The sequence below is a fragment of the Muntiacus reevesi genome, chromosome 3, assembly GCF_963930625.1.
Source record: "Muntiacus reevesi chromosome 3, mMunRee1.1, whole genome shotgun sequence".
NCBI classification, from domain to species: Eukaryota; Metazoa; Chordata; class Mammalia; order Artiodactyla; family Cervidae; genus Muntiacus; species Muntiacus reevesi.
In genome coordinates, this window is record NC_089251.1 from 152429618 (window position 1) to 152448980 (window position 19363).

Here is a 19363-nt window from a genome sequence, read left to right on the forward strand (position 1 = left end):
AGTGTATGTATTTTAATAGCAAATTCTTAATTTTCTGCCTCCCACCACATTTGGTAATATGTTAGTTTTCTATGTCTGTGACTCTATTTCTGTTTTGTAAATAAGTTCACTTTAATTTTTTTATTTTTTTTAATTTTTCAGTGGGTTTTGTCATACATTGACATGAATCAGCCATAGAGTTACACGAATTCCCCATCCCGGTCCCCCATCCCACCTCCCTCTCCACCCGATTCCTCTGGGTCTTCCCAGTGCACCAGGCCCGAGCACTTGACTCATGCCTCCCACCTGGGCTGGTGGTCTGTTTCACCACAGATAATATACATGCTGTTCTTTTGAAACATCCCACCCTCACCTTCTCCCACAGAGTTCAAAAGTCTGTTCTGTACTTCTGTGTCTCTTCTTCTGCCCTGCGTATAGGGCCATCATTACCATCTTTCTAAATTCCGTATATATGTGTTAGTATGCTGTAATGTTCTTTGTCTTTCTGGCTTACTTCACTCTGTATAATGGGCTCCAGTTTCATCCATCTCATTAGAACTGATTCAAATGAATTCTTTTTAACGGCTGAGTAATATTCCATGGTGTATATGTACCACAACTTCCTTATCCATTCGTCCGCTGATGGGCCTCTAGGTTGCTTCCATGTCCTGGCTATTATAAACAGTGCTGCGATGAACATTGGGGTGCACGTGTCTCTTTCAGATCTAGTTTCCCTGGTGTGTATACCCAGAAGTGGTATTGCTGGGTCATATGGCAGTTCTATTTCCAGTTTTTTAAGAAATCTCCACACTGTTTTCCATAGTGGCTGTACTAGTTTGCATTCCCACCAACAGTGTAAGAGGGTTCCCTTTTCTCCACACCCTCTCCAGCATTTATTGCTTGTAGAGTTTTGAATAGCAGCCATCCTGACTGGCGTGTAATGGTACCTCATTGTGGTTTTGATTTGCATTTCTCTGATAATGAGTGATGTGGAGCATCTTTTCATGTGTTTGTTAGCCATCTGTATGTCTTCTTTGGAGAAATGTCTGTTTAGATCTTTGGCCCATTTTTTGATTGGGTCATTTATTTTTCTGGAATTGAGCTTCAGGAGTTGCTTGTATATTTTTGAGATTAATACTTTGTCTGTTTCCTGATTTGCTATTATTTTCTCCCAATCTGAGGGCTGTCTTTTCACCTTACTTATAGTTTCCTTTGTTGTGCAAAATTTTTTTTTAATTCTACCTATAAGCTTTACCATGTGATATTTGTTTTTCTTTGTCTGATTTACTTTCACTGAGTATGATAATCTCTAAGAGCATCCACCTAACATAAGCAGAAGGTATTAAGAATAGGTGGCAAGAATACACAAAAGAATTATACAAAAATTATCTCACAACCCAGATAATCACAATGGTGTGATCAATCACCTAGAGCCAGACATCCTGAAATGTGGTCAAGTGGGCCTTAGGAAGCATCACTATGAACAAAGTTAGTGGAGGCAATGGAATTCCAGTTGAGCTAATTCAAATCCTAAAAGATGATGCTGTGAAAGTGCTACACTTAACATGCCAGCAAATTTGGAAAACTCAGCAGTGGCCACAGGACTGGAAAAGGTCAGTTTTCATTCCAATTCCAAAGAAAGGCAATGCCAAAAAATGTTCCAACTACCGCACAATTGCACTCATCTCACATGCTAGTAAAGTAATGCTCAAAATTCTCCAAGCCAGGCTCCAACAATACATGAACCGTGAACTTCCAGATGTTCAAGCTGGTTTTAGAAAAGGCAGAGGAACCAGAGATCAAATTGCCAATATCTGCTGGATCATCAAAAAAGCAAGAGAGTCCCAGAAAAACATCTATTTCTGCTTTATTGACTATACCAAAACCTTTGACTGTGTGGATCACAATAAACTGAAAGAGATGGGAATACCAGGCCACCTGACCTGCCTCTTGAGAAACCTGTATGCAGGTCAGGAAGCAACAGTTAGAACTAGACATGGAACAATGGACTGGTTCCAAATAGGAAAAGGAGTATGTCAAGGCTATATGTTGTCACCCTGCTTATTTAACTTATATGCAAAGTACATCATGAGAAACGCTGGGATGGAAGAAGCACAAGCTGGAATCAAGATAGCTGGGAGAAATATCGATAACCTCAGATATGCAGATGCACCACACTTATGGCAGAAAGCGAAGAAGAACTAAACAGCCTCTGGATGAAAGTGAAAGAGGAGAGTGAAAGTTGGCTTAAAGCTTAACATTCAGAAAATTAAGATCATGGCATCTGGTCCCATCACTTCATGTCAAATAGATGGGGAAACAGTGGAAACAGTGACAGACTTTATATTTTGGGCTCCAAAATCACTGCAGATGGTGACTGCAGTCATGAAATTAAAAGACACTTACTCCTTGGAAGAAATATTATGCCAACCTAGACAGCATATTAAAAAGCAGAGATGTTACCCTGCTAACAACGGTCCGTCTAGTCAAGGCTATGGTTTCTCCAGTTGTCAGGTATGGATGTGAGAATTGGACTATAAAGAAATCTGAGCACTGAAGAATTGATGCTTCGAACTGTGCTGTTGGAGAAGACTCCTGAGAGTCCCTTGGACTGCAAGGAAATCCAACCAGTCCATCCTAAAGGAAATTAGTCCTGAATTATTCATTGGAAGGACTGATGTTGAAACCAAAACTCCAATCCTTTGGCCACCTGATGCAAAGAGCTGATTCATTTGCCAAGACCCTGATGCTGAGAAAGATTAAAGGTGGGAGGGGAAGGGGCCAATAGAGGATGCAATGGTTGAATGGCATCACCGACTCAATGGAGATGAGTTTGGGTAGACTCCGGGAGTTGGTGATGGACAGGGAGGACTGGCGTGCTGCAGACAGTCCATGGGGTCGCACAGAGTTGGACGTGACTGAGTGACTGAACTGAACTGAGGTCCATCCATGTTGCTGCACATGGCACTATTTCTTTCTTTTTATGGCTGAGTAATCTTTCATTGTATATGTACGCCACATCTTCTTTATCCATTTATCTATTGAGGGACATGGACCTTTTCCATGTCTTTAGCTCGGTTCAGTTCAGTTCAGTCGCTCAGTTGTGTCTGACTTTTTGGGGCCCCATGGACTGCAGCACACCAGGCTTCCCTGTCCTTCACCAACTCCTGGAGCTCGTTCAAACTCATGTCCATCAAGTCGGTGATGCCATCCAACCGACTCCTCCTCTGTTGTTCCCCTCTTCTCCTGCCTTCAATCTTTCTCAGCATCAGGGTCTTTTCGAATGAGTCAGTTCTTTGCATCAGGTAGTCAAAAAATTGGAGTTTCATCTTCAGTATCAGTCCTTCCAATGAATATTCTTTTTTCTTTTTTTTAAATTTTATTTTATTAGTTGGAGGCCAATTACTTCACAATATTTCAGTGGGTTTTGTCATACATTGTCACGAATCAGCCATAGAGTTACACGTATTCCCCATCCTGATCCCCCCTCCCACTTCCCTCTCCACCCGACTCCTCTGGGTCCTCCCAGCCCACCAGGCCCGAGTATTCGTCTCATGCATCTCACCTGGGCTGGTGATCTGTTTCACCATAGATAATATACATGCTGTTCTTTGATGGACTGGTTGGATTTCCTTGCAGTCCAAGGGACTCTCAGGAGTCTTCTCCAACACCACAGTTCAAAAGCATCAATTCTTCAGTGCTCAGCTTTCTCTATGGTCCAACTCTTGTCACATCCATATATGACTACTGGAAATGCCATGTCTGGGCAAGTGCCAACAGTGCTGTTATGAACATGGAGGTACATGTATTTTTTTGAATATATGTTTTCTCCAGCTATGCTCAAAAGTGGGTCCCTGCATCATATGGTAACTCTTAGTTTTTTAAAGAACCTCCATACTGTTCTCCAGTATGGACAAAATTAGCTTTGGAATAATACATGAGAAACTGATGTTGCTGGTTGCCTTTGAGGAGAAAAACTTAATTTTCCAAGAATGAAAAAAAAATTTGTATAATTTTGTATACATTTTTTATTATGAACAATGGCAGTACAAAGACGTATAGCTAATACAAAAGACAGATAAATGATGTTGAAAGCCAAGTAAAATGTTCCTTCTTCATCCTTACTGATTTTTTAGAGAGGTCACAGATACAGGAAAATTTACACATAGTTAAAAACTCTTAACAGCTAAGATATTATTTTTAAAATATTTAAACACTGAGTAAAGTTAATAATTTTAGACTATAAATTTTTTTTCATATCCTCTATTTAGTACTTTTTATGTTAGTTTGTGTGCATATGTGCTGTTTCTTCAGTCATGTCCGACTCTTTGTGGCCCTACGGACTGTAGCCCGCCAGGCTCTGTCCATGGGATTCTCTAGAATACTGGAGTGGATTGTCATGCCCTCCTCAATGGGATCTTCCCCAACCCAGGGGTTGAATATGTATCTCTTACATCTCCTGCATTGGCATTCAGATTCTTTACCACTAGTGCCACCTGGGAAGCCTCTTTATGTTGGTTTAACATTAAAGTATTAAGACTGTTAGTAAAAATGATACTCAACCGAAAATTATTTTCACTTTTTAATATACGTTAGACTGCCTCAAAAGCATAGGAATACTAAGAAAAAGTATTAATATTATATAAAATGTGCTTATCATATAAAATATAGTAACTACAAGTTTAGTTATGCTTAATGAGTCTTATGTTTAACCTATTTTTATCGTTTTATAATTAGTACAAATATTTACTCAGCATTTGACGTTTTTCTAATAGTTTAAACAAATTTTAAGCATGTTCTGACTTATTCAGAAGCAAACACTCAGTGCTCTATACCTGCTAAAAATGGCTTATCCATGTAGTAATCACATTGCTTATGAAAAGTAAAGTGCCAAAGACTCAGCTTTATTTTTGTGTGTTAAATAATGTGTTCCATTTTGCAAAATATTTCCTTTTTCTATGCCAAGTAACTAAAAAGCAATTATTTCAAAATGATGATACAAGGAAATTATTTTAGGATAGTGTTAATTGATGCTCAATAATATTTTTAGTTATAAAATAACACTTCATACTTGTACAGTATTTTACACTTTCACACATTATCATCAGATTTGATTTGAGTATCTTTATATGGAGTATGGCTTTTTAACAAAGACAATAGTGATTCATTTCTTTTTTCTAGTGCTGAAAATGGCATGAGATAAAAGTAAAATTTGATATGAACATAACATGTAATCCAGCAGGATATGGAGCTTAAAACAGACCTTTTTTATTTTTTTTTCCATTGAAAGTCAAATCTGCCACAGATATCATAATGCCCACAGAATAATGCTAGAATGCTATGTAGAATTAAAAGTTGCATGTGTAATTTGCTGGCTCTCATGTTCATGTATAGTTGTCTCATCACATTTTAAAACGGGCAAAATTCCATTTTGACAGATGGACAAAAGTAGTAAATGCCAACTTTCAGTGTCAGAATCATGGACAAAAGGCTTGCTCAGAAGGCCAAGAGAATGAAAATGTTCCAAAATTCATCTACTTTGATATTAAAAATAAAAAACTGCTACTTAAGTTAAGGTGTGTGGCATTTGGGATTTATCAGTTAATCACATCTTCAACATTATGGCAAGTATGGATAACAAAATAACAAAAATTGCATTGATTTGATGAATATGGGGATGGCATAAGATGCTTCAGAAAGGAAAGTGTATTACAAAGGAAAGTCTAGAATCAAATTGAAAGGGATGCTGAGAAAGGAATACAAGTATTAAAGGTATTGTTAGAGTCCTTGACCTTTAAAGGCTTATTCAGTCTTGAGTTTCATTATCTATTTTTTTTTTCTTCTGTGCTGTTTTGTAGGCACTTAGTAGAACAAAAAATGATATATACATATAATCCCTAAAATTATTTGGCAATGTAAAAATGTAAATGATTATTTCAATTTATTCTAGACTTTTATTCAAAAGATAGGCATTAGCTGATTTTTATGTTAACATATATTCCTGGGGGATTTAAAGAAAAAAGTCACATTAAAATTTGTGTTAATGCTACGTTGCAGCACTTTTGACTAAATTGCAAACTATTTGATTAAGAAAAGTAAATCAAGGATTTAACCATCCTAGGTGTGTTAGTTCCACCACAGCCCCTCCCCACCCAAGGCTGCAGTAACAAATCACTATAAACAGTAGTTGAAAATAACAGAAATTTACCATCTTACAATTTTGAAGGTTAGATGTTGCACACAGATTTCAGTTGGCTAAAATCAAAATGCCGGTGGAATTGCATTCTTTTCTGGAGGTTCTAGGAACAAATCCATTTCCTTGCATTTTCCATTGTCTAGAGATTGTCCCAATTAGTTGACCCCAATTACCACCATCTTCAAAACAAGCAACTTTTCACCTCTCTTATTGTTCTACAGTCACATTCCCTCTGACTCTTGCTTCTCTCTTACAATTTTAAGCATTCTCTGATTACATAGAATCTTTTTAGATAATCCAAAAAAAAGTCTCTAATTTGAAGGTCTTCCTTTCAAATTAGAAGTGGCTTAGTCTTCCTTGATAGAGTCTGCCTGCAGTGTGGGAGACCTGAGTTCAATCCCTGGGACAGGAAAGGCCCCTGGAGAAGGAAATGGCAACCTACTCCAGTTTTCTTCCTACAGAATCCCATGGACAGAGGAGCCTGGTGGGCTACAGTCCATGGGGTCTCAAAGAATCAGACAGGACGGAGTGGCTAACACTATCACTTTCACTTTCAAGTAGCAACCTTAAGTACATCTTCAATCTTAGTTCCTCTTTATTGTGTAGTTTAGCATATTCAATAACCTCAATAACTTCAGATATGCAGAAGGCACCACCCTTATGGCACAAAGCGAAGCACTAAAGAGCCTCTTAATGAAAGTAAAAGAGGAGAGTGAAAAATTTGGCTTAAAACTCAGCATTCAGAAAACTAAGATCATGGCATCTGGTCACATTACTTCATGGCAAATAGATGGGAAAACAATGGAAACAATGACAGACTTTATTCTTGGGGGCTCCAAAATCACTGCAGATGGTGACTGATGAAATTAAAAGACACTTGCTCCTTGGAAGAAAAGTTATGACCAACGTAGACAGTATATTAAAAAGCAGAGACAGTACTTTGCCAACAAAGTTCCGTCTAGTCAAAGCTTTGGTTTTTCCAGTAGTCATGTAGGACTTGTTGGACTATAAAGAAATCTGAGTGCTGAAGAATTGATGCTTTTGAACTGTGGTATTGGAGAAGACTCTTGAGAGTTCCTTGGAATTTAAGGAGATCAAACCAGCCCATCCTAAAGGAAATCAGTCCTGAATATTCACTGGAAGGATTGATGCTGAAGCTGAAACTCCAATACTTTGGACACCTGATGCGAAGAACTGACTCCTTGGAAAAGACCCTGATGCTGGGAAAAGTTGAAGGCAGGAGGAAATTGGGACAACAGAGGATTAGATGGTTGGATGGCATCACTGACTCGATGAACATGAGTTTGAGTAAGCTCTAGGGATTGGTGACGGACAGGGAAGCATGGAGTACTGTAATTCCATGGGGTTGCAAAGAGTCGGACATTACTGAGCGACTGAATTAAAGCATATTCATACATTTGATGGGTTAATATGGAAACATTTTGTGGGTGGGCGGGAAGGGGATATTATTGTACCCTGTAGGTATGGTATGCCCTGTAGGCTACAAAAGTTCATGTCCACTGCATATGAAGAATATTCACCCCTTATCAAGATCTCCAAAAACTCTCAACCCATTAGATCATCAATTGAAAAATGCAAAATCTCAAATCTCCACAGTTAAAAAGTCCCAAATTTCATCATCTAAAGCATCTGAATTAGATATATTTGTGTGAGGCTTTGTGTATAATTAATTCTGGAGCAAAATTCTTTTCTATCTGTGGATCTGGGAAACAAGAAAGCAAATTATCTACTCCTAGAATACAGTTGTAAGAAAGAAATAGGAAGAGTAGTATATATTTCTATTCAAAAAAAAAGGAGAAAATGGAAGAGAAAAAGGAATCACTAGTGCAAGCATTATCAAAATCAAGTTGGGAAAATTCCATCAGGTTTTAAGGTCTGTGACTTGGTGATGCATTCCAGGCCCATGACTGCACTCTCTGAGTCATCCTTTTCTTGTCATGAGAGACCACGTGTTTGCAGCTCAGTGGTTTTATCAGACTTTCTCACCTTTAAATACTTGAGAATTCAAGAGCCTTTTTTCGTTCCATGTACTCTCTATGTTCTTTCAGGTTCAAAATACAATATTTCTGCTAGCTAAAAATTCTCAAAAATGTTGTGGATCTTCAGTGTATGTCAGACACATTACTCCATTAGGCAAAAGATCCCTCCACAGACTTTTCTTAAATAACCTCATATCTATTTTTGTCTTCTGCTGAGATGGCTCAGAGGATCAGTTCATCTTTAATCTCTTCCAATGCTTTTTCTACAACTAAATACTCTGACCTTTTGATCTTTCTGAAGCACTGTATTTGAAAATGATTGTGAGGATTTTGTCTCTGGGCCAAAGTCCTATTGGGATCTTCTGGGGCCAAATATATACAACTACAGGGCAGGTTTCCTGAGAAAAATCTGTTCCCAAAACATCAAATTTGGTACATATCCAACATCTTGTAGTAAGTAAAAGCTTTTTGGTACTTTCAGTTTAGCTTGTTGTTCTAATTGGTCACCTCAAATGTGATTCTTCAGCATTTTCTCTATGAAGAATGAATCTATTAATTGTTGTGTGAAAGTGAAAGTGTTAGTCACTCAGATGTGTCCAACTCTTTGTGACCCAATGAACTGTAGCCCACCAGTTCATCAGTCCGAATCACTCTATCCATGGGATTTTCTCTTTGTAGAGCCTTTTGCTATCAGTGAAGGCTAAAAAATTTATGAGTCATGAAGAAATGCCCATACTTTCTTTTTAGTTTAACATTTCTTCCATTAATCCAGCTCTTTCCTCTCTCATTCTACTATGAAGAGTAAGAAGAAACCTGGTCATACCTTTAACATTTTGCTTGAAGTTTTTTCAGATAAAAATCCATTTTCCTCATTTACAAGTTCTGCCTTTCATATAATAATGGGACATCATTCTGCTAATATTTCTTTCTTGTAGCAAGAATCCTCTTTCCCAAATTTCCAATTTCCATTTCCTTCTGAACTTTCACAAGCAGTGTGTTTAGTGCTCATATTTCTATAGTATATTCAGATGGTTTAGGTTATCTCTAAGGCAGTATATGTTTTCTCTACCATACTTCTGACTTTGCCTCCTCCCTAGCACAGTTGTTAAACCCATATTAATACTACCAGTTTATTTGAGTAAATCTAGATGTTTTTGTATCAAGACCTTTGAAATTCTTTAAGCTTCTTCCTACTTCCAAAGACACTTCCACATTTTTAGGTATTTTTCACAGTAGCATTCCACTTTTGGGTACCAAAATCTGTAACACTTTACTATAACCTTGGAACAATTTAATAAATACTTAGTAGCTTAAACCAACACATATTTATCATCTTGCATTTCTATAAGTCAGAAGTCTGATTTGGTTCTCACTGGCTTAAATCCAGAGCATTGACAGGACTTCATTGCCTTTTGAAGGCTCTGGGTAGTGAAAAGAAGTGAATCCATTTCCTTGTCTTCCAGCCTCTACAATCCACTTCCATTTATTGGATCATGAGCCCTTTCCTCCATCTTCAAAGCAAGTAATGTTGCATTTCTCTGATCATTCTTGTATCACCACATCTTCCTCTGATCCTTTTCTTCTGCCTCACACAAACACTTTTAAGGACTCCTGTTATTATTAAATGCATTGGATACACCTAAGTAATCCAAGATAATGTCCCTATTTTAAGGACATTAATTAGCAAACATAATTTTGTGTGCAGGGCTTCCCAAATGGTTCAGTGGTAAAGAATCCACCAGCCAAAGCAGGAGATACTGTTTGATCCCTGGGTGGAAAAGATACCCTGGAGAAGGAAATGGTAACCCACTTCAGTATTCTTGCCTGGGAAATTCCAAGGACAGAGGAGCCTGGTGGACTATAGTCCATGGGGTCACAAAAGAGTTGGACATAGTGACTAAATGATAACAATTTTATTTGCAACCATTAATTCTCTTTTGCTGCATGATCTAACAAACATGTAGGTTTCAGGAATTAGGACATGGACATCTATGAAAGGCTATTATTCTGCCTACCACATCAAGACTAAGACAGACATTACAGATGAATGTATAGTGACTACAGAGACTAATAAATTCACTTACTAAATATCTCATGGGATTTCTTTAAAATGGTATCAGACATAGATTTTTTAAACACCAACACACATTCCCATTTTGTAATGATAGGGCAAGGCAAATGAATTTGTATTTAATAAAAATATCATGTGAATCCTCTTGGAAGGCACAAATAAAACCTGTGCATATCAGGACCCAGGAGAAAAGAGCAGTCACCCCCAAAAGAGACAGAGCCAGACTTGCCTGTGAGTGTTCAGGAGTCTCTGGCCAAGGTGTAGGTCAACAGTGGCCTGCTGCAGGGTCAGAGGCACTGATCACAGCAACCCTGGGAGGCACAGTGTGCTGGCATAAGTGCTTTTGTCCTTTTGAAGCCCTCAGGTCAAACTACAGGGAAAGACACAGCCCCAACCATCAGCAGAAATTGGGTTAAAGATTTACTGAGCAAGGATTAAATATTTACTTGCCCACCAGAGCAAAACCCAGTTTTTCCCACAGACAGTCCCTCAAGTTCTTTCCTTGAAAACCCCATGAACAGTATGAAAAAGCAAAAAGATATGACAGCAAAAGATGGACTCAGCTGCTTGGTAAATGGAAAAGAGCAGAAAAATACTTCCAGTAGAAATAAAGAGGCTGAGCCAAAGCAGAAACAATGCCCAGTTGTGGCTGTGTCTAGTGGTGAAAGTAAAGTTCGATTCTATAAGAACAACAATGCAGAGGAATTGGAATGTTAAGTCCATGAATCAAGGTAAATTGGAAGTGGTCAAATAGGGGATGACAAGATTGAACATCAACATTTTAGGAATCAGTGAATTAAAATGGACCAGGATGGGCAAATTTAATTCAGAAGACCATTATATCTACTACTGTGGACAAGAATCCCTTAGAAGAAATGGAATAAAACTCATAACCAACAAGAATCCAAAATGCAGTACTTGGGTGCAATCTTAAAAACAACAGAACGATTTCAGTTCATTTTCAAGGCAAACCATTCAATATCACAGTAATCCAAGTCTATGCCCAAACCACGAATGCCAAAGAAACTGAAGTTAAATGGTGCTATGAAGACCTACAAGATCTAGAACTAACACCAAAAAAGATGTCCTTTTCATCATAGGGGATTGGAATGCAAAAGTGGGAAGTCAAGACATACCTGGAGTAACAGGCAAGTTTGGTCTTCGAGTACAAAATGAAGAAGGGCAAAGGCTAACAAAGATTTATCAAGCTAACACACTGGTCATGCTAACACCCTCTTCCAGAAACATGAGATGACTCTACACATGGACATCACCATATGGTCAATATGGAAATCAGATTGATTATATTCTTTGCAGTATATAGAGAAGCTCTATATACTCAGCAAAAACAAGACCGGGCTGACTGTGGCTCCTATCGCCAAATTCAGACTTAAATTGAAGAAAATAGGGAAAATCACTAGACCATTCAGGTATAACCTACATCAAATCCCTTACAATTATATAGTGGAAATGCCAAATAGATTCAAGCAATTAGATCTGATTGACAGACTGCCTGAAGAACTAAGAAAAGTGCTGCACTCAATATTCCAACAAATTTGGAAAACTCAGTGGCCGCAGGACTGGAAAAAGCCAGTTTTCATCCAATTCAAAGAAGGGCAATGCCAAAGGATGTTCAAACTACCTCACAATTGCACTCATTTCACCTGCTAGCAAAGTAATTTCTCAAAATCCTCCAAGATAGATTTTGATAGTACATGAACTGAGAACTTCAAAATGTACAAGCTGGATTTAGAAAAGGGAGAGGAACCAGAGCTCAAATTGCCAACATCTGTTGGATCATAGAAAAAGCAAGAGAATTCCAGAAAAACACCTACTTCTGTTTCATTGACTATGCTAAAGCCTTTGACTGTGTGGATCACAACAAAGTGTGGAAAATCTTTAAAGAGATGGAAATGACAGAACAACTAAGATTCCCTGACAGCTCAGTTGGTAAAGAATTCACCTACAATGCAGGAGACCCTGATTCAATTCCTGAGTTGGGAAGATCCACCACAGAAGGGATAGGCTATCCTCTCCAGTATTATTGGGCTTCCCTCATGACTCAGCTGGTAAAGAATTAGCCTGCAATGTGGGAGACCTGGGATCTCTGGGTTGGGAAGATCCCCGGGTTGGGAAGATCCCCTGAAGAAGTGAAAGGCTACCCACTCCAGTATTCTGGCCTGGAGAATTCCATGGACTGTATAGTCCATGGGGTCACAAAGAATAGGAGACAACTGAGCAGCTTTCACTTTACCTGCCTCCTGTGAAACTCATATTCAGGTCAAGAAGCAACAGTTAGAACTGGACATTGAACAAAATACTGGTTCCAAATTGGAAAAGGAGTGTGTCAAGGCTGTATGTTGTCACCCTGCCTATTTAACTTTTATGCAGAGTACATCATGCAAAATGCCAGGCTGGATGAATCACAAGATGGAATCACAATTGCTGAGCGACATGTCAACAGCCTCATATATGCAGATGACACCACCATTATGGCAGAAAGTGAAGAGAAATTAAAGAGCCTCTTGATGAAGGTGAAAGAGGAGAGTGATAAAGCTGACTTAAAGCTCAACATTCAAAAAAATTAGATCATGACATACAGTCCCATCATGGCAAATAGATGGGGAAACAATGGAAACATAGAGAGACTTTATTTTCTTGGATTCCAAATCACTGCAGATAGTTAGTGTAGCCAGGAAATTAAAAGATCCTTGCTCCTTGGAAGAAATGCTATGACCAACATAGACAGCATATTAAAAGGCAGAGATGTTACTTTGTCATATATTAAAAGCTATGGTTTTTTCCAGTAGTCATGTATATATGTGAGAGTTGGACCATAAGGAAGGCTGAGTGCTGAAAAACTGATGCTTTTGAACTGTGATGTTGGGGAAGACTCTTGAGAGTCTCTTGGACTGCAAGGAGATCCAACCAGTCCATCCTAAAGGAAATCAGTCCTGAATATTCATTGGAAGGACTGATGTTGAAGCTGAAGCTCAATACTTTGGCCACCTGATGCGAAGAGCCAACTCATTGTAAGAGATCCTGATGCTGGGAAAGATTGAATGCAGGAGATGGGGACGACAGAGGAGGAGATGGTTGGATGGCATCACCGACTCAATGGAAATGAGTTAGAACAATCTCCGGGAAATAGTGAAGGACAGGGAAGTCTGGCGTGCTGCAGTCCAAGGGGTTGCCAGGAGGCAGACTCTCCTGAGGGACTAAACAACAAATAATAATATTTCAGCCAAGATTGCAATAAAAAAATTAACAAGGTCTCAATTGTTCTGAGATATTCTGTGATGTATCCTCCCACAGAACTTTTAACAGTTGCAAGAAAAGTTGTACAAAGATAATCCAAGAGTTAATCATGATACCTAGGATTCAGGTTGTTTTCTGCCATTAAAAGTTGTATAAATTTTACTTTCTGGGATGTTGAGAATCTTTGAAAATATGATGAGACAACATTATTAGAAGTGTTTTGTTTACTTAAGGATACTAAATTTTTGTTACTACATTTTCCTACCTTTAAGCAACAGAAGTTCAAAATTCAACAGCACACACATTTTTTTCAAAAACAAAATGTGTTGATATTTATTATGGCCTTACAACATATTCACAAAGATGCTGAGATTGGTTTTAGTCTAATTTTTATAACCTAGGCACTGCTTCATATCCTTATTAATTTTTTTGACTTTTTCATAAAGATATTTAACTATGCTTTAAATATCCCCTTTTCTCAACTATAACACTACCTCAACTTAGTTATGATGTCAGTATCTTAGATCTAAAGGTATTCAATTTCAGGACCATACACTGAAATTCATTACTTGAAAGTTTTCTTGCATTAAATGAGTAATAAACGAAAGTATGTTCAGTTGCTTATTTTTAATTCAAGGTCCTTGTACTTGCTTAAAACTTGTCACAGTATCACCAAATGGTATTTTCTGTTATTAAAGCCTATGACTAAATATATAAGATGTAAAAAACATTTTTTATATCCTAAATACATTTTAATCAAAAGGAAGAAAGAAGAAATCCAGAGTAGAAATAAGTTAAACTACAAAACAGGTACATTTTTTGTAGCATTAACCTAATCAGATAATAACCTTTTAAAATATTTACCAGGAGCTATAGAGACAACAGTATCACCAAATAAGTAAGGCAACCAGAAATTTCACTTTACCTACAGATTCTCTGATGAGTGTATCTTGTATTTCACTAGAGGAAAGAAATATCAAGAAGTAGGACACCTTCTAATTTGGTCTTTATAATTATTGTAGCCAAGTTTAGAGAGATAAGATTTATTTTAATATCTTAGGGCCAAATATGGTTGAAATTTTAAAATGCCAATACTATAGTACAATTACACTATTTACTTCTGGGTTTATATCACAGACATTGAAGCACTTTTTGGAACAAGGTTGTGAATATTAATGTATTTATGTTGTTATTTTAGAAATAGAATCATGTGCAAAGAGATTAAATGACTTCCAAGATCCTAAAGTGAAACTGCAGTGAAAGCAGCTTAGTCAGTTCAAAACTATGTTTATTAAAATCTCTTATACTTGTCCCATGTTAGTCACTCAGTCATATCCTACTTTGCAACCCCACAGATTATAAGCCTATCAGATTCCCCTGTCCATGGAATTCTCCAGGCAAGAATACTGAAGTTGATTGCCTTTCCCTTCTCCAGGAAAGCTTCCTGATCAAGGGATTGAACCCATGGCTCCTGTGTCTCTTGCATTGTAGGGAGATTCTTTACCATCTGAGGCTCTCTTAAAAAGAGATAATTAATCAAATAATTAAATCTTATAATAGGGCAACAAAAAACCTTTTAAGTTTGTGAAACAAGTTCAGGAATTGTAGGAAAAGTGATTGTTTTCATCAAATCTCCCTTTCAAGTATCACAGCACTAAAACCTAGTAAGAGAGATTGAACTTTGTTTGAACTCTGCAGACTAACATTTTTTATCACTGTTAATATATTTCACTGGCATTAACAGGTCTCTGTGAATTCCCTCTTGTGGCTAATCTAAAATATAAAAAAAAAATTTCTTCATTTACCTATGATGGTTCTTCATTACGGAGATGACACAATATAACTGCCAGCTACATAAGAGATTTGTGTTTCAAATTCTTTTCTGGAGTAGTTTCTTAAATCTGTTGGTGATTAGCATACATATTTTATGCCACTGTTATAGAGAGAAATATATTTTGCCAATTATTTTTCCCAGTTATTTCCACACATATCAAAAGAATTGTAAACTAGATTATAACGCAAATATTGTCTAGGAAATAGTAAAAGGTTTCCTATGTGCATATAATATAGAAGCACATGAAGCACCTGAAGCACTTTTTTATTGTCTCAAAGGGGAAATACTGTTACAACTGTTTTGAAATATTTAGGGGACAGTTTGAATTTTAAGCCTTAGAGATGCGGTCATACGTCCTCATCCTACAACCACTTTATCTCTACCATTCACATTGCATCATTTCCTATCTTAGAATTTAGTCATTTAGGTTCATGCCTAGTTTATCTTCTTTAATAAATTATAATCCTCTTGCTAGATTCATATCTGAGTGAACTCTACACATCCGCAAACTCTTGGTTTAGAGCCCTGGTACATGGTCAGTAAGTCATACAAATGTAATTATGAATTCTCATAATCATGAAACTTGGGGATATATATTATGTATGGTAACTTAAATAAATATGAATAATGAATAATATTTAATTTCAATAAAAATGATCTGTATTTACAAGATAATCTGATAAAATATTTTTGTTTTTGTTTTTTACTTGCAGTTAAGCTGGTGATTTGTAATTTTATGGCAGAAACTTCACAGTAGGTGCATGCTTGCTAAGTCACTTCAGTTGTGTCTGACTCTTTGTGACCCTGTGGACTGTAGACCACCAGGCCCCTCTGCCCATGTGATTCTCCAAGCAAGAATACTGGAGTGAGTTGCCAAGCCCCCCTCCAGGGGATCTTCCCCACCCAGGCATCAAACCCGCATTTCTTACGTCTCCTGCATTGACAGGTGGGTTCTTTACCACTAGTGCCACCTGGAAAGCCCCTCGTGATGGGTTAGTAACATAGTAAATTATCTGCACCAGACAAATTATTGGGTTATCTTACAACAAAACCAGTTATGTATCATGACTTCTAAAAATTACACCAGATGGGATGTTGGTAAGCTATATTGACTAGACATTAGTGTAGATTGAGTTATAAATGCACAAAAGAGATTAATATTAATCAATTAACTCTACAGAAGAGCTCATAGAACTTATAAAGAGTGTTTCATAAGGAGTCAATAAAGACAGAGTCCTCATATTGACTGTACATAGTGATTGCTTGGATGGACTCTGTGCTGAAATCCTATTTAAGTGATCTGGGGTGTGGCCCTGACATCAGTAGTTTTTGAAAGCATCTCTTCTATGCAAACACATAATGCCACTGTGTAGATTTCAGCATGACACAGATGATGCAGGTACTTGTCAGTGTTACTAAGGATTTGGAATTCATCCTCAGGCAGTGGAAAGTCACTGTGTGCAGGGGGCTCAGTTATGTCCTCTTTGGGACCCCATGGACTGTAGCCTGCCAGTTTCCTCTGTCCATGGCATTTCCCAGACAAGAATACTAGAGTGGATTGCTATTTCCTCCTCCAAGGGATCTTCCTGATCCAGGAATCAAACCCTCATTTCCTGCATCTCTTGCATTGTCAAGGTAACATAAATTCTCATTTTATTATTGGAGGAGGAGTGAATTATATAGAAGAATAGACAGAAATGGAAAACTAATTAAAGAACTGATCCAAAAGAGGGAAAATAGTGGTCAAGAGTAGTATGATGGCAAAGAACAAAAAAGGAAAGTTTTAGTAATTAATGAGGTACTCTCTTAAGTAATTCTTGTTCATCCTTCTTAACAGTTTGATATCAAGTGGTTACTTTTCTGTATAAGCCTCTGTTTACATTATTTATAAAATAAGAATGTTATTGTTAAATTAAACTTGTAGCTTCACAGATTATATGAGCTAACCTAGTAAGATGTTTTGCAATATAAACACTTATTATCTATCAATGATATCATTTGCTTTAAGTGTATTGGCTTAAAAGATAGTTTTAACAACAATGGTTTATTGACACATTCAGCCATTTATTAAGAATATTTTATTTGCAAAAGAGTAGACATAATGCTTTCTCCTTTCTGTTTCCAAGAGTAAGTATACATCAGAGGTCTTATTTTTCTGATCAACATTGATAATGAAAAGTGGGAGAAGCAAAAGTTGGGAAAAGACATCCAAAATAATAATTCGAGAAATATCCTTCATGTAATAACCATTAAGAATTTTGGAATTCAATAATGTAAAATCCCATTACATTACAAATTTCTTCCTGACTTGGAATTTCTTTCTCTTTAGCTTCTGTAATTGACTCTGTTTTTAAAAGATCATGTCAAAAGTCAAAATACTTTATTATAAGATTAAAGAGATATTTTATTGCTGGACAGTATTACTATGACCTATTTTCAAAAGATATTTAAGAAATATGTTAAGAAATTAACATCTAAACATTGATATTTGATGGGGTGCCCAGTGGCTCATGGGTAAAGAACCTGCCTGCAATGATGGAGGCAAGTGTTCCATATGAGTTGGGAAGATCCCTTGGAAAAGTAAATGGCAACTCACTCCAGTATTCTTGAGTGGGAAATCCCACAGATGGAGGACCTGTTGGACTAAGTCACAAAACAGTCAGGCATGACTTAGTGACTAAACAACATTAACACATGAAAAATAAACTTGTCACTACTCAGAAAAAGACTCAGGAAAAGAGTTAGGTTTTCCATATTAAGATATAAATTGGAGATGTATTAATGGCTATATCTACAGAAACATTTCACGCAATGTTTGGCATGATAAAGGACAGAAACGGTAAGGACCAAGCAGAAACAGAAGAGATTAAGAAGAGGTGGCAAGAATACACAGAACTAGTCATAAAAAGGTCTTAATGACCTGGATGACCACGATGGTGTGGTTACTCACCTACACCCAGTCATCTTGGAGTGTGAAGTCAAGTGGGCCTTAGGAAACATTACTACAAAGCTAGTGGAGCTGATGGAATTTAAATTTAAATCTATTTAAAATCCTAAAAGATGATAGTTAGAGTGCTTCGTTCAATATCCCAGCAAATCTGGAAAACTCAGCAGTGGCCACAGGCCTGGAAGAGGTCAGTTTTCGTTCAAATCACAAAGAACTGCGATGCAAAAGTGTTCAAACTACCATACAGGTGTGCTCCATTCACATGCTGTTAAGGGTATGCTCAAAATCCTAGCTAGGCTTCAGCAGTACATGAACCAAGAAATCCCAGATGAAACAGCTGGGTTTAGAAAAGACAGAGGAACCAGAGATCAAATTGCTGACATTTCCTAGATCATAGAGAAAGCAAAGGAATTCCAGAAAAACATCTACTTTTGCTTCATGGACTATGCTAAAGCTTTTACTGTGTGAATCACAATGAACTGTGGAAAATTCTTGAGAAGATGGGAATACCAGATAATCTTATCCGCCTCCTGGGAAGCCTGTATACAGGTCAAGAAGCAACAGTTAGAACCATACATGGAAGAAATGAATTGTTCAAAATTGGGACAGGAGTATGTCAAGGCTGTATATTGTCACCCTTCTTATTTCACTTCTAAGCAAATTATATCATGCGAAATGCCAGACTATATGAGTCACAAGCTGGAATCAAGATTGCCAGGAGAAACATCAAAAACCTCAGATATGCAGATGATACTACTCTAATAGCAGAAAATGAAAAGGAACTAAAGAACATCTTGATGAAGCTGAAAGAGGAGTGCGAAAAAGCTGGTTTAAATCTTAACATTACAAAAAAACAAAAGCAATGATCCTTGCATCCGATCCCATCATTTCATGGCAAATAGAAGGGGAAAAAGTGGAAGCAATGATAGATTTTATTTTCTTAGGCTTCAAAATCACTGCAGACAGTGACTGCAACCATGAATTTAAAATATGCTTTCTCCTTGGAAGGAAAGCTATGACAATCCTAGACAGTATATTAAAAAGCAGAGATATCACTTTGTCAAAAAATGCCTGTACA